Source organism: Sorex fumeus, unplaced genomic scaffold, assembly GCF_029834395.1.
Source record: "Sorex fumeus unplaced genomic scaffold, SorFum_2.1 ptg000039l, whole genome shotgun sequence".
Classification (NCBI taxonomy): domain Eukaryota; kingdom Metazoa; phylum Chordata; class Mammalia; order Eulipotyphla; family Soricidae; genus Sorex; species Sorex fumeus.
Genome location: NW_026606096.1, coordinates 32679545 through 32694089, shown reverse-complemented (window position 1 = coordinate 32694089; position 14545 = coordinate 32679545). Strand labels below are relative to the sequence as shown.

At 41.6% G+C, this 14545-nt stretch overlaps 1 protein-coding gene and 1 pseudogene across 3 annotated transcripts in view; both read right to left on the bottom strand.

The window, feature by feature from the left end:
* SLC10A7 (solute carrier family 10 member 7) overlaps positions 1-14545 on the bottom strand; it is a 212532-nt gene that overhangs the window by 118076 nt on the left and 79911 nt on the right. The window lies entirely within an intron of this gene.
* On the bottom strand, positions 1127-1468 carry LOC130028299 (ATP synthase-coupling factor 6, mitochondrial-like; annotated as a pseudogene).

Genomic DNA, 14545 nt, shown 5'->3' with positions numbered 1-14545 from the left:
AGTGGGATGGACGAGGCCTATGAGGAGAGGAGGGAATCCAGAGCCACATCCCGTCCTGGAGTTCTTGCAGCTTTGGGTGTGTCTCTACACCCTTGGTATATGCTAGAACAAGAATAAGTATCACTGCTCATTTTAGCGCAATCAGAGTCCAAAGTTCTGAATAGTATGTCAGAATGTAAACTCTGCCTGCCAACACTCGGAACGGATGCAAATATCCACATAGGAGGCCCGTCGAGGTTCAGAAAAGCCTCCTTTTCTGAGATTCTTTCTGCGATCCAGGTGGCCGGCAGTGGCTGGGAGGAGGGAAAAGAAGATAAGTGAGAGAAGCACTGGGGCTTTAACCTCCAGTGCTCCCTAAAGGACAAACATTTGTCACCTTGACAGCAAGGTGAAAGGTTTGCAGCCTTTGCAGACGTCTAAGGACTCTCCCTCTCCCGCCTCCCCAGGGACCCATGATTTCTGAACAGACAATATCAGCAGGAGCATGACAATGACACACTTGAGCCACAGGAAGGTCTAGTGGCGGGGGCGGGGGGTGGGGGAAGAGGTTGAGACCCACATAACTGAGCCTCAGACTAAAGCACCGCGCTGGGGACTTCACGGGGATTTACCAATCAGCGTGGTCCTTCCTTTCTGCGGCCCCACTGGAGGCTGGAGCAACCCACGCCACCCACGATCGCAACGTGCTCGGACAGTGTCCAGGAGCAACGATATGGACACAACTGCTGGTCTTGGTGAAGGTGGGAGAGGCCACGCTTCACACAAAGATCACGCGATGTGTTATAGATCTAGCCTGCAGGCCGGCTGCCGGTGTAGAGCACATCCTGAGACAAACCGGATTATGCCTTTGATAGGCGCGTGTAACTGTGTGGTTGTTTTACTCATATCTATCTATCTATCTATCTATCTATCTATCTATGTATATATATGTGTGTGTATATATGTATATTATATACATATATATGGAGAGAGAGAGAGAGAGAGAGAGAGAGACACTCAACACCAAATTAATTATTTGGAATCAGAATTGAAAGAACATTTGGCCGAGGAGAGATATGTTCACTCTGTTCCTTCTTATCGGTTGTAAAACTGAGGACAAATGACCAGGTAAATTGACATCATTCCTTCAGGACTGGGGTTTATCAATGACTTCGAATTTGCTCTCCTCAATTGTGAAGTTGGGGAACGTATTCATGTCTGCTTTGCCCTACATTTGCTTAAGCTTGAAAAGCTCCCAGTCCAGCTGTTGCTGATACTCTGGGCCAGAATCCACAGGGCCTCTGGCTATTCCCTGATCTTGTCCAGGAAGATTTTCTGGACAGGATCAAGTTCCTTATTAAAAGCCACTGAAGTCACACCAATGTTCCTCCTCAAGTAGACAGAGACAGCGGACTGAAGGAGAGAGGAGAGCGGGAAGAGCCTCTGAAGAATCATGGTGTCTCTGTTCCTTGCACTCAGGCCCAAGCTGCCAACACCCTTTGTTTTACTCATATTCTTAACTAGGCGTTTTTCCTCATTCGGGTCTCTCTTCCTCGATTATTCATAAATTGTGTGTCATATTCTTCTTCACCATCCAAATGACGGTAACTCAACTGCCATGCATATAGTCCTTCATAAATGACTACCAGTACTAAAAAGGGTTTAGAATAATGAGACCTACTCATAAAGGAATAAGGTATGATTTATCTTTGAAAACAGATGCAAAAAACTTCAGGGGAAATAATAGATATGAGAAATATTTTATAAATTCCATGAGCCAGTCACCTATTTTTTTTCAACTCATGTATTTTCTACAACCTAACTTAGGGACCGTACAATAGGCCAAATTTAATAGAGCTCTGCTAAGATGTCAAAATAGTGCTATAATAGATAGCACTGTCCTCCCGTTGTTCATAAATTTGCTCGAGCAGGCACCAGTAATGTCTCCATTGTGAGACTTGTTGTTACTGTTTTTGGCATATCAAATATGCCATGGGGAACTTGCCAGGCTCTGCCATCCAGATATACTCTTGGTAGCTTGCCAGGCTCTCCGAGAGAGACGGAGGAATCGAACCCGGGTCAGCTGTGTGCAAGGCAAACGCTCTATCCACTGTGCTATCGCTCCAGCCGATATATTAAATATGCCAATATATTAAATGTCAATATATTAAAGATTAAAAATAGAACAATATATTAAAGATGTCAATATATTTATAAAAATTAATTAGTTAGCCTTTTAAAAGAAAAATCATTTTTCAATAGAAGCAGAGATTAATAATTATACACGCATATATATCTCTTGTATTTCCCTAAAAAGAACATTGCTGTGGCTTAATCCTGAGTAAAGTTACACCGAAATCTCTGGTATATTGAAGACGGTCCAATCTTGTCTTTATAAACTCTTCATGTAAAATATACCTTTTGTGCAGAAATTCAACTATGACAATACTAAAACAGGTCTCCAGCTATGTATTGTTTGTTTTTCCCTTTTGGGTGACTATTTTGGATTATAATAGATTTTATATATGAGGCAGAAGCATTGCAACTAATAAACAAAGCCTACTTAAGAGATTTGTGGATACGTTATCAATAATAATTTTCAAGATTCCCTGATCTTACTCTGGAATGAACACAACTGATTTCTTAAATTCTATCTATTCCTCAAGACCCCTCAAGACCCTTCTCAGAACATCTCTTCTAGGACGTTCTCTAATCATCCATACTTCATTTTACAGGCATTTTTGCATACACCCAATTACCATAGAGCAAACTCTCTCAGAATAGGCTCTTTGCCTGAATATAGCTTTATAGCCCTCCCAGAACCATTACTTTCAAATATTCAATAAAAGTGACCTTTCCTAATGACAAGAAAAATTGGATCTAAGAATATGAATATATATTTATGTGCATGAATATATGCAAGTATACTCCAAAAAGTTCTTTCACAATTCCAACCAGCACATAAAAATCCTGTGAGTAAAGTCATATATATGTATGTCAATATATTGATGTTCTCTTAAAATATTTTTCTAAATGACAATTTTTTTATAAAGTTCTAAGTTTCTGAAATCCAAGAGATAGTACAGTGAATAGGGTTCTTACCTTGCTCACAGCCTTCCAGGGTTCAATTCCTGGTACCCCATATGGTCCCCTGAGCCCACCAGAAGTGGTTCCTGACCACACAGTCAGGAGAATAAACCCTAAACAAATCTGGATTGTCCCCAAAACCAAACAAAAAATAAACAAAAAATTCTAAGTTCCTGACAAGTGAGTTCTTACTATCTTAGACCCCAAACAGACTTTTTTTTTGCAACTTAATTCTTAGGTCTACTTCCTAAGTTATTTGAATTTTATTCTTTTGCTCTCATCTTTCTCTCATTCTGAAAGAGATACCTCTTTCTCCCCAGCCCCTGCCAGGTTCAGAGCATGAACTCAGAGCACGAATGAGACAAAGAAAATCGGAATTAATAGTTGTCCTGGCTAAGAGGGTCAAATAACTTTTTGATAAATGACAATCTGGTGGCAGATAATACGATTCTGTGGTTCCTTGAGTAGACACATAACAGGAAAGAAGTTAATCCAAAGTATAATTTAAAGGAATCTGAGAGATGATGCAGAAGTCACGCACTGGTTGTGCAAGTGAACGTCCCCAGATTGATCCCCAGCCCTGCACACGGTGACCCAAACACAGAGGGCCAGGAGTAAGTCCTGAGTCCTGCCCCACAAATTATAGTTTAAAATAGCAAACAGAAGCAGTAGAAAGATCGTCAGTAAGGAAGAAAAACAAATATCCCAGGGTAGGGGAAGGGAGAGAGGGGTCTCTCAACAGTGGAGAATTCTATTAGGCAAGCACAAGTGCAAATTTATGAAGCAGAGTATCCCAAACTTACCTGGCCCACCATTCTCTTTTCAGAAAAAAAAAAAATTACTTAGCATCTACCTTCTTTAAGTGAGCAAGGAGAAAGTTCCCCTCTGATGGCATGTGACACTACTACTGCCCCCAGACCCCACGGCCACCACCACCATCATTCTGGCACCCCGGGGGAGGGGGGGGGGTGTTATCACCACCTGAGGAAGCGCTGACAGGAGAAGACCTACAGTTTCACTTTCGCAGAGTGAAATTTATTCAAATAATTCCAAACGACTTCCAGCTAGGCCTCATGTTTCAAACGCCCATTTCTTCATGAAATAATGATCATCATGAATGATAGCGCGACTCTGGGAAAATAAAGAATTGAAAACCCTATGTACTCGCCAAAATTTCATTTGAAATGTGACTAGGATCAGTGATATCCAAATGTTAGAAAATTAGTCTTGGTCAAGCTACTGTGCGAGAAAGAAAGATTAGTCTTATTGAAAATGATCTTTCAAATGGGAAGGGAGCGCAAACAGATTTTTTAAAATTCTAATAGCTCTCTGAGAAGTTGTTAAATGCGGAGGCAAGAATGTGAGTTAAAAATAAAATTAAATTCAGACTTTTCGGCACGTCTAGCTACAGCATTATTCCGTTTTCCAAAGGCCATCTCTTGTATATATGCAATTGTATTATTTTCCTGGTATAGTCAGCATTTCTGAAGGGGAGCTATTTAACAAAATAGCGCAGTATCAGAAACAGAAAAAAAAAATCTACCATTATAAAAAGTCAGAATTATAAAAACATCATTTAACCATTAAAATTGCTATGACTCTGCACTGCTGTTTTTCCCAATATTTCAAAACTTCTCAAGTTAGAAACTATGCATGAAATGCGTGAGCGTTTTTTAATAAGTTGCTTAAGTGCTGGCTATTCAACTTCTGCCTTAGCAATAGTCCCAGCCTGACTGAACACATGAGTATGGTCAACTCCAAATTCCCAGGATTGAAATATTAAGTGGAACAACTATCTGAAATAAACATACGAAAATGAAAATACAAAAAAAAAATAGTAAATGATATTAACATTTGGGAAAAACAAAATAGTTTGTCAAGAAGACAGCTTTCGGGACTGTCCAACAGAACGCTCTGCCATGATGAAAATGTGGACAGTACCCAGCAGTCACTCACGGTCACTGAGTCCCCACAATGGGGCGAGTGTAACGGAACTGAGTTTCCTTGACTGCCATGGTAACGTTAGAATTCAAACAGCCACATGTGGCTTGTGGCTACTGCACTGCTTAGTAGAGCTACAGAGAAAATACAAAATGGAAACGAGAATTACTTTCCCAGTCCCTGACCTTCGAAATAAAGAACTACCTCTCCAGTGAAGACATACAAAACCACTTTAAAACATCAGCAGGGGGTTGATACCTGCAAGAATCCATTTACGTGATGAAGCAGTGAGATGGGAGCCATGATAGAAGTACCTACGAGCATCTCTGAAGAAAACTACTCGCAGCACCATCTGGGAAAGAAGATCCCTGTCCAAAGAACCCATCTGCTTCCAAGGCCAATGTGTCCTTGCAGGGCAACCAGATACTCTCGCTTAACCCAGCCTGAGAGCACCAAACATCGCCCTGCCTCTCCTTCCTCTATTTCCGTTCTCATCCTTGTCCACTTCAAACATCAAAGAGGTTTTTTTAATTGTCTATACGATGCCCTGGCAATCTGATTTAGATAACATCAGCAAGACTGTGATTCCTGTGAGTCGACCCCTGCAAGCTGGACTCAGGTCCTGCATCAGGACTGGAGGACATTTATAAAACAGCTGCCACCCGTATTTCCCAAGAAGGGGCTCGATTTGTTAAAAATGTGGGATGAGTCAAGTAAATGAAGAAAAACCATTAATATTATTGGAGGGAATTCTGCTCTGGGGTGACATTTTGTCAGAAAAATACTAGAGGTGAGAAAAGAGCTTTCAGAACCTTCGAAGCATTGCTAGTGATTCCCTGCAAAGAACCTTCTAAAGGAACTGCATTATTTTCCCTTCTGCCTTATCAACTTGAAAAGTTCCTCAATATCACCAGGGCTTTGTTTTCTTTACTTTCCCTTTTTCTTTCTACCCTAATAATATACAGTTTCTAAGTCTTTCTAGTGAATCTCAGGGATTGACCTCTCTTTAATTCACCAATGACCCAGTTCTAGTTTTCAATTACTTGCATTTTCATCTCTTCTTTGGGACATTGCAACACCGCTGGAAATTCAGCTCCTACGTGGCAGTTTAATTATACTATCCCTTTTTCACATGGTTAAAGGATAATCTTTAATGATCAGACACTTGTCTTTAAGACTGCCAGTACTGCAATTCCCTACAATGGCATAGACTCATAATAACTTGTTTATGCTCTCTGAATGATAAATCTCCTGAATAAATATAGTAATTAGATTTATTTAACTTATTTATTTATTGGCCTTTTGAGTCATACTGGGCCATGCTCAGGGGTTACTCCTGGCTCTGCACTCAGGAATTACTCCTGGTGAGGTTTGGGAGACCATATAAGAAGCTGGGGATCAAACCCAGGTTGGCCATGTGCAAGGTATATAAATGCCCTACCTGCTGTGCTATCGCTCTGGCCCTAAATTCTTTGTTTGAAACATCATGAAAAATTTTCTGACATTTAAAACACCTGATTTAAATAACAGCATGTGGGTTGGTAACATTGAGATAGCATGCCCTAATCTATTCACAGAAGTCATTACAAGAAGAAAATGTTACAAAAAACCTAATATGAAATTTAGAGGTGAGAATGAATTTTCATGCCCAATCAAAATCCACACTGTGACTAAACAGCATACAAGTCTCTCAGGGCTAAAGCCTGAGATATTAAGATTTAAACACCATTTAGAATTACTTTAACATAATGAAAAGATAACAGTGATATTGGGACTTTTGCCAAATTAATTCAACATAGAGTTAAAATTACAATGCATTTTAGGTGCATATTATACAAAAATATTCTCAATCTTAGGTATGTGGAGAGGTTAAAATAAAATTAATTCGTGGTCAAAGTGACAGTACAGCAGGTAGCTGTTTGCCTTGCATGGGCTGGAGCGATAGCACAGCAGGTAGGGCATTTGCCTTGCACGCAGCCAACATGGCTGATCCGAGTTCGATTCCTCTGCCCCTCTCGGAAAGCCCGGCAAGCTACTGAGTGTATCACACCCGCACGGCAAAGCCTGGCAATCTACCCATGATGCATATTCCATATGCCAAACACAGTAACAAGTCTCACGATGGAGACGTTGCTGGGCCTGCTCGAGCAAATAGATGAACAACGGGAGGACCGTGACCGTGGTAAACCCAGGTTTGACTCTGGCACCCCACATGGTCCCAAAGCCTATCAGGAGAGATTCCGGAGCACAGAACCAGAAGTCCTGGGCACCACAGGTGTGGCCCCGAAACAAACAAACAGATAAATAACATTCATTGAATGACTTCTAGTTATCCATTTAACAAATATTTTAAGTGCTTACCATGCACCGAGATGCGGCAGAAGCCGGGAAAAGTATTCGTAACGCCCGCCTGTCCTTCGCCAACTATAAGACCAAGATGACTGCCCTCCGACGTCCTGATGGATCCATCACATCCTCCAGAACGGCAATGGAGAAGATTATCCATGACTTCTACTCAAATCTCTTCGATAGCCATGTCCACTTGCCGACATACCAAATTCCACAGGATGGATATGTCGTTCCCAACGTTCTCCCTTCCGAAATCTGACACGCCATTTCGTCGGTAAAGAAACAAACAGCACCCGGCCCAGACAAGGTCAGACCTGAACACCTGAAGAACCTGCCGGCAGTACTCATCAATACACTAGCTCGGCTCTTCACTCGCTACCTGTCTGAATGCAAGGTTCCGTCCCAGTGGAAAACCAGCAGGACCGTACTACTGTTCAAGAAGGGAGACATCCATGACATTGGCAACTATCGCCCGATCTGCCTATTGTCTGTCATCTACAAGTTGTTCACTCGAGTCATCCTAAATAGGATTGGCAGAACACTAGATGAAGGACAACCATGCGAGCAAGCCGGATTCCGCAAAGGATTCAGCACCATCGACCATATCCACACGATAACCAAGCTCATTGAGGTTTCTTGGGAGTTCAAGATGCCGCTCTGTTTAACGTTCATTGATTTAAAGAAGGCCTTTGATTCTGTTGAGACGGAAGCGGTCATTGAAGCCCTAGCCAATCAGGGCATTCAAGCCCAATACATCAGGATCCTCCGTGAGCTCTATTGCGGATTCACTACCAGGATCTCACCATTCTACAAAGAAGTGATCGTTGATGTCAAGAGAGGGGTGCGGCAGGGTGATACCATTTCACCAAAACTCTTCAGTGCCACCCTCGAGAGCATCATGCGACGACTGGAATGGGAAGGAATGGGAGTGAAGATAGATGGTCGGCAACTACACCACCTCCGCTTTGCTGATGACATTGTTTTAATAACACCAAACATCAGCCAAGCGGCACAAATGCTGGCCGACTTTGACCGTGAGTATGGAAAGGTAGGACTACAGCTGAAACTTACGAAGACAATGTTTATGAGAAACAGCCTTGTTCCTGACGCCCCATTCGCTCTCAATGGAACGACCATCTCCGAATGCAACAGCTATGTGTACCTAGGTCGAGAGGTCAACATGACAAATGACCTGGCACCCGAGCTGCGCAGGAGGAAGAGAGCGGCTTGGAACGCCTTCAAGAACGTCGAAGAAATAGCTAAGAGGACGAAGAACCTCCGGCTCCGGGCACATCTCTTTGATTCCACTGTTCTTCCTGCATTAACATATGCCTCAGAGACCTGGGTCCTACGCAAACAAGATGAGAACGCTATTCAGGTCTCCCAAAGAAGAATAGAAAGAGCTATGCTTGGAATATCACGTTTCACTCAAATGAGAGAAAGAATCCGGAGTTCTGACATCCGTCGACGATCAAGGATCAGGGACGCTGTCTCATTTGCCAAGGTGTCGAAAATCAGATGGGCTGGTCACGTAATGAGAGTTAAAGATGACCGCTGGACTAGAGCTGTTACTGATTGGATTCCACGGGATGTCAAAAGACCGCGTGGCCGCCCACCTACCAGATGGTCAGACTTCTTTGTCAAGATCATGAACGATCGGTTTGTGGCCCTTCATGTTCCCGGAGCGAACAGATGCCATTGGGCTACACTAGCACGCGACAGGGACAAATGGAGACGTTACTGGCGCCCGCTCGAGCAAATCAACGACTAACGGGAAGTTAAGTGATTAAGTGATTAAGTGACCATGCACCGGAACTTCAGAAGCTACAGTGGATAGAACCGTTGAACTTAAACAAAACAAGCAGATAGCTGCCTTTGCAGCCTTCACTGAGCTAAAGAGAAATAAACATAGTAAAGAAAATACTATAAGAAAGCAACAATTTTTAGGAAAAAAATAACAGCAGAATGACAGGAAGTGTTGGAATGAGAGAGGTCAGAATTTTAACCACACTCTGCAGTTACGATCTAGATGAAAAGTCATCCCAAGAGCTAAATAACCATAAAAGAAGGCTGGAGAAATTGCTCTAAAGGAGAGAAGGGAGTTTGAGAGATGGGCAGGATAGGGAAAGGACGAGACTTGTGTAAGCAGAGGCGGGAATGAGGGAGAAAGAGCCTCAAGCATTAGAGAACAGGAGAAGAGTGAATCAGCCATTAGTAAGGGAATGGAGGAAGGACACCAGAAAGGTTGGGCTCCCGACCAGGAGGAGCCCCAAATGGTCAATTAGGTGGTGGCCCAGTAAGAGTGAGTAAAGACCCTGGGGCAAAGAAATGACATATCAAAGCAGCATCAAAATACAGTTTATCTCACCCAACATGAGAGAAGGCAGTACACCGCGTGGCTCTTGGAAACTACCAAAAAGCACAGTGATAGTAAGAAACAAGATTTCTCCTCAACTGATGGATGGAAAGATTGAAACATGAGTTTTCGAGAAATATTTTAGGAACTAATTACTTACAAGAGAGTTGCCTGTCTGGGAAAAAAAGATATTGACCACTAGACCAAAATATGACCACAAAACTGCTATAAAGTATGACTATAAACTCAGTAGACACTTCTGATTTTTTGCTCTGTTTATTTAGAAACATTACAGGAAGAGCAATTAAAGAAAAGGTGGTAAATACACTGTCCTAGAGAAAGAGGAAAAATGTGGATGGTGTAAATTCAGATATAAATATCATTAAGTATGAAAATATGAATCGGCATTTCTCTCAGGAGCCTGAAGCACCATGATGTTTTGACTTCAATTTCAAAGTCTATCCTGAGATTCTGTCCCCAACACACACACACACACACACACACACACACACACACACACACACACACACAGTAGGACCTGTTTATGAAAGTTAAAATCAAATTGATGAAAGTTTACTAAATTAATGATTCCAAGTGCTCTGTTATTAGAAACTGTTAAGAGAGCAGTTCTCTTTATTCCATAACCCTCCCAGTGAAAAACCATTTTACAGTTAATTTGTGTAAATATTTGCAAATTAAATGAATACAGTTCAAAATGAGGTTTCCGTCATTTCTGATCAGTCTTCTATGTACACCTCTATACTACATTCTGAACAAATAATTCTATTTTAAGTAATTATATTAATGTCATGGGTAATATCCCAAGATAGACAGACAATTTTTAACACTCATGAATACTGATCTAATTGTTTTCAGGGACAGGCATATATGTCACATGTGCACAGGATTTAGGAGGAAAAAGTAGGGAAACCAAAAACAAAAACTGACATCTTTAGCCAACAATTCCATAATCACTGGTATCATTGTGAAGTACTTTTTCAAACCATGGGGTGATTTTTAACATACACTAGATATGCACTTACTATAAAACTAAACAAAAATTAACATCCACATACATTTTCTCCATCATTGTCATTAGGGAAGACCTTTATAAATATATAGTCTATGGAAAAATCCATTAAGAAAAACATGAATACATATGACTGACATGAAAATTTCAATCTTTTATAGCCATAAGCAAAGTGATGAACTCTAATTAATCTTGTGCTAATGTTAACTCAAAATGGATCACAGATCATACGAATGTTCGCAATCATCTTATTTTTGAATGGTCTAAAATTGAAAATGACCCAAATATTTAGCAACAAAAATACAGAAAAACAGAAATATTAGCAGAGAAAAATCAGCAGAGAAAAGAACTAACTACTGATAAACCCAGAATGGATGAATATACAATTATGATACTAAGTGAAAAGAACCCAAATGGAAACACGGTTCACAGGGATGTGGGGAAGTGTTCGAGGGGAGATCTCACGTGTGTGAGGTCCTGGCTTCACTCACACCTGACACTGAAAAAAAAAAGAATACAGTAACTTCTCTTCAGAATAAGTACTACTGTTATTCATTATTGTTTCTGTTTGATCTTATTTTATGTGCAATATAGCTAGAAAAATTAACCTATGTCAATGTAAATCAGAAAATCCTTGCTTGGAATAGGGATGGTAGCTAACGACAAAAGGGTAGCACTGTCTTGTAGCACTGTCCTTCTGTTGTTCATCGATTTGCTCGAGTGGGCCCAGTAACGTCTCCATTGTGAGAATCATTGTTACTGTGTTTGGCATATCCAATACGTCATGGGTAGCTTGCCAGGCTTTGCTGTGCGGGCAAGATACTCTCGGTAGCTTGCCGGGCCCTCTGTGAGGGATGCTGGAATTGAACCCGGCCCTGCCGGGCTGGCCACGTCAAGGCAAATGCCCTACCCCTGTGCTAAGGATATAGAGTAGAATAATAAAAAGGTACTGAGTATATAACAGAAACACTCTGCATTTTGTTGAGGGCGTGGGTTTCCAGTTCCAACTGTTTAAAACTCAGTTATCCACCAGGAGAACGGCACTTGGCCAGCCTGAGTTTGATCCCTGGCACCACATGTAGTTCCCTGAGTACTGTCAGGAGTTGAAAACCTGAACATAGAGCCAGGAAGAGGGTATGAGCAGCACCAGGCACAGCCCAAGACAGAAACAAAACTTGTATGTGCTTCCGCACTTAAATTATACTACAAGCTTTCACTTCAAAAAAAAAAAAAAGATGGACTATAGATATAAATGTTCAAACAAAACTGAAAAAGTGAAAAAAGTTTTTAAAAAAAACACAGAAGGAAAAACAGTATGTGACTTTGGACTAAACAAGGATTTCAAGGAGAGGACACAGACACACACACACACACACACACACACACACACACACACACAATATTCCATATAAGAAAATAGATAAACTGACCTAATAGCAAGCTTAAACTTCCGGTTTTTGAAAGACAACAGGTTGAGAAAGCAAAAAGAAACAGGAAGACACTTCACAGAGCTGGAGTACACGCCTGGCACACACGGGGTCCCATCCACTCACAGGCACCTGATGGTCTCCAGAGCACCTCAGGGAGTTGGCCTAGTGGTGCCAGAGTCAATAGGAGGAGAATTTAAAAAATTCATAGAACTAGATGTCTAAATAGAGAGAATTTCTTCTGTTATAAAAACTGTACCTCAGGGACTGGAGAAATAGTAGAGTGGACAGGCGCTTGCCTTGCATGTGTCCAGCCCAAGTTTGATCCCCAGCACCCCAACAGTAGTCAGACAGGCATTTGGTACTTCTGTCTGTATCTTTACATAATAAACATAATATAATGCTTTCAAAGGCTCACTGTTAGAACAGGGCTAGAGAGAGAGTATGGCCGATAGGGCACTTGCCTTGCATGCAGCCAAGCACGTTCAATCCCCGGGACCTCATATGGTCCCCCGAGCCCACCTGGAGTGAGAAGTTAGTCCTGAGCACCAGTGGTATAACCCCAAAAATAACAAAGAAAAACAAAAGTTCACTGTTAACATGATGTTCCCACAAAATTAGTTACATGAGCTATGATACCAGGCTGAGTTAGCTTTTAATGCATTTACAAATTGAATTTAGTATCTGATAAGCTGCTTTTATTTTATTTCTTCATTTATTTAGTTCTTTGTGAGTGGGAGAGAGTTTGGGACTACACCCAACGGTTCTCAGGGGACTGTTCCTGGCTCTGTGCTCAGCCGACCATCTGGTACAAGGCATCATCCCAAGGTTGACTCTGTGCAAGGCAAGAATCTTAACACCTGTAGTATCTCTCCAGCCTACTCAACTACTCCTTAAAAATATCCCAGCTAGCAGACACACAAGCTTAAACAAAACCCAGTTCTCTTTGACATTGTTATCAAAATAGAACAATTTTTAGTAATTGATTAAAACATTACATAGCACAGCAGGTAAGGCGTCTGCCTTGCACGCAGCTGACCCGATCGGCCCAGTTTGGATTCCTCCACCCCTCTCGGAGAGCCCAGCAAGCTACAGAGTGTATCTCGCCCACACGGCAGATCCTGTCAAGCTACCTGTGACGTATTTGATATGCCAAACACAGTAACAACAAGTCTCACAATGGAAACGTTACTGGGCCCGCTCGAGCAAATTGATGAACAATGGGAGGACAGTGCTACTAAAAAGACTAAATGATAATGTGCTACTTGATTTGAAAATTTGTAGTTTAAAAAACTTAGTCCCAAAACGGTGTGGAATAAAACCTTCCTCAGCTGGGGTGCTTAAGAAGCAGTTTCCCAGTGACTGCTGCAAAAAATAATATTCAACTCCAGAAATGCTAAGCTCCTTGCTGCTGAAAATCTTATTTTTATCATTACTCTTAATATCATCATCTTCTTCATCATCATCATCACTGGAGCACTGGAACTTAGCACACTGCAGAAACTTACTAACACGTTTGCTTCATGAAACTGAGAGAAAGCCAAACAACGTTAAGTAGTGAATCTGAGCCGAAAGAAAATAGGATGTTTTGATTTTGAATTTTCGAACTACAATGCACCATTTCCAAGAACACAAAGTCCTGTTTTCGAGAAGTGCCCAATGTTTCTATGAACTGCTGAGTGCGGACAGCCAGGGCTGCTCTCCCCACAGAGAAGGGACTGAGCATGAAGGAGGTTCTCTCTGGTCCCAAGAATCAATCCCTAACGTTTCTACAGTTTAGGCCTCCTGCGCTGCCCTTTTTTCCATGGGCCCAGACTTATTGTGAAATGGCAGTGTGGAGAGAGCTAACAGAGCCTGGCACCAACAGAAGATTGTTCATACCCTCCCTTCGGGTGCCAGGATCCCACCATCGGGGACATGGTATTCTAATCTTTAGAATCAGCCGTGCAGATGAAGACAAGAACCCTGATGGGCTCACCACACCTGGAACCCCAGATCCCCCCAATACCGGCTGCATAAATCAATCATGGCAAATTTATAGTGTGGAGAAATGGAAGCAGAGAAATGAGAGCTCACTCTCTCCCACATCACCATCAATCAGCAGTGAATAGTTCCAGTTCCAAATCAGTTGGATTCAAACTTAAGGAAATTGAGTCTTGTTTTAACCCACCATTAGCACCACGTTTCTTAGGAAGCCCTTTGCAAATGGCCTGCCCCCTCCTCATCTTTTATTTATCTATTTTCACCTAAATGGGTATAGGAACAAGTATTTTCTCAGTTTGGGAATGATGACATTTTAAAAATTAATAGAAATAAAAATGAAAGTATGTGGCATTTGTTAAAGGGTAATAAAATAACTTCAGTCAATTGGCTAGT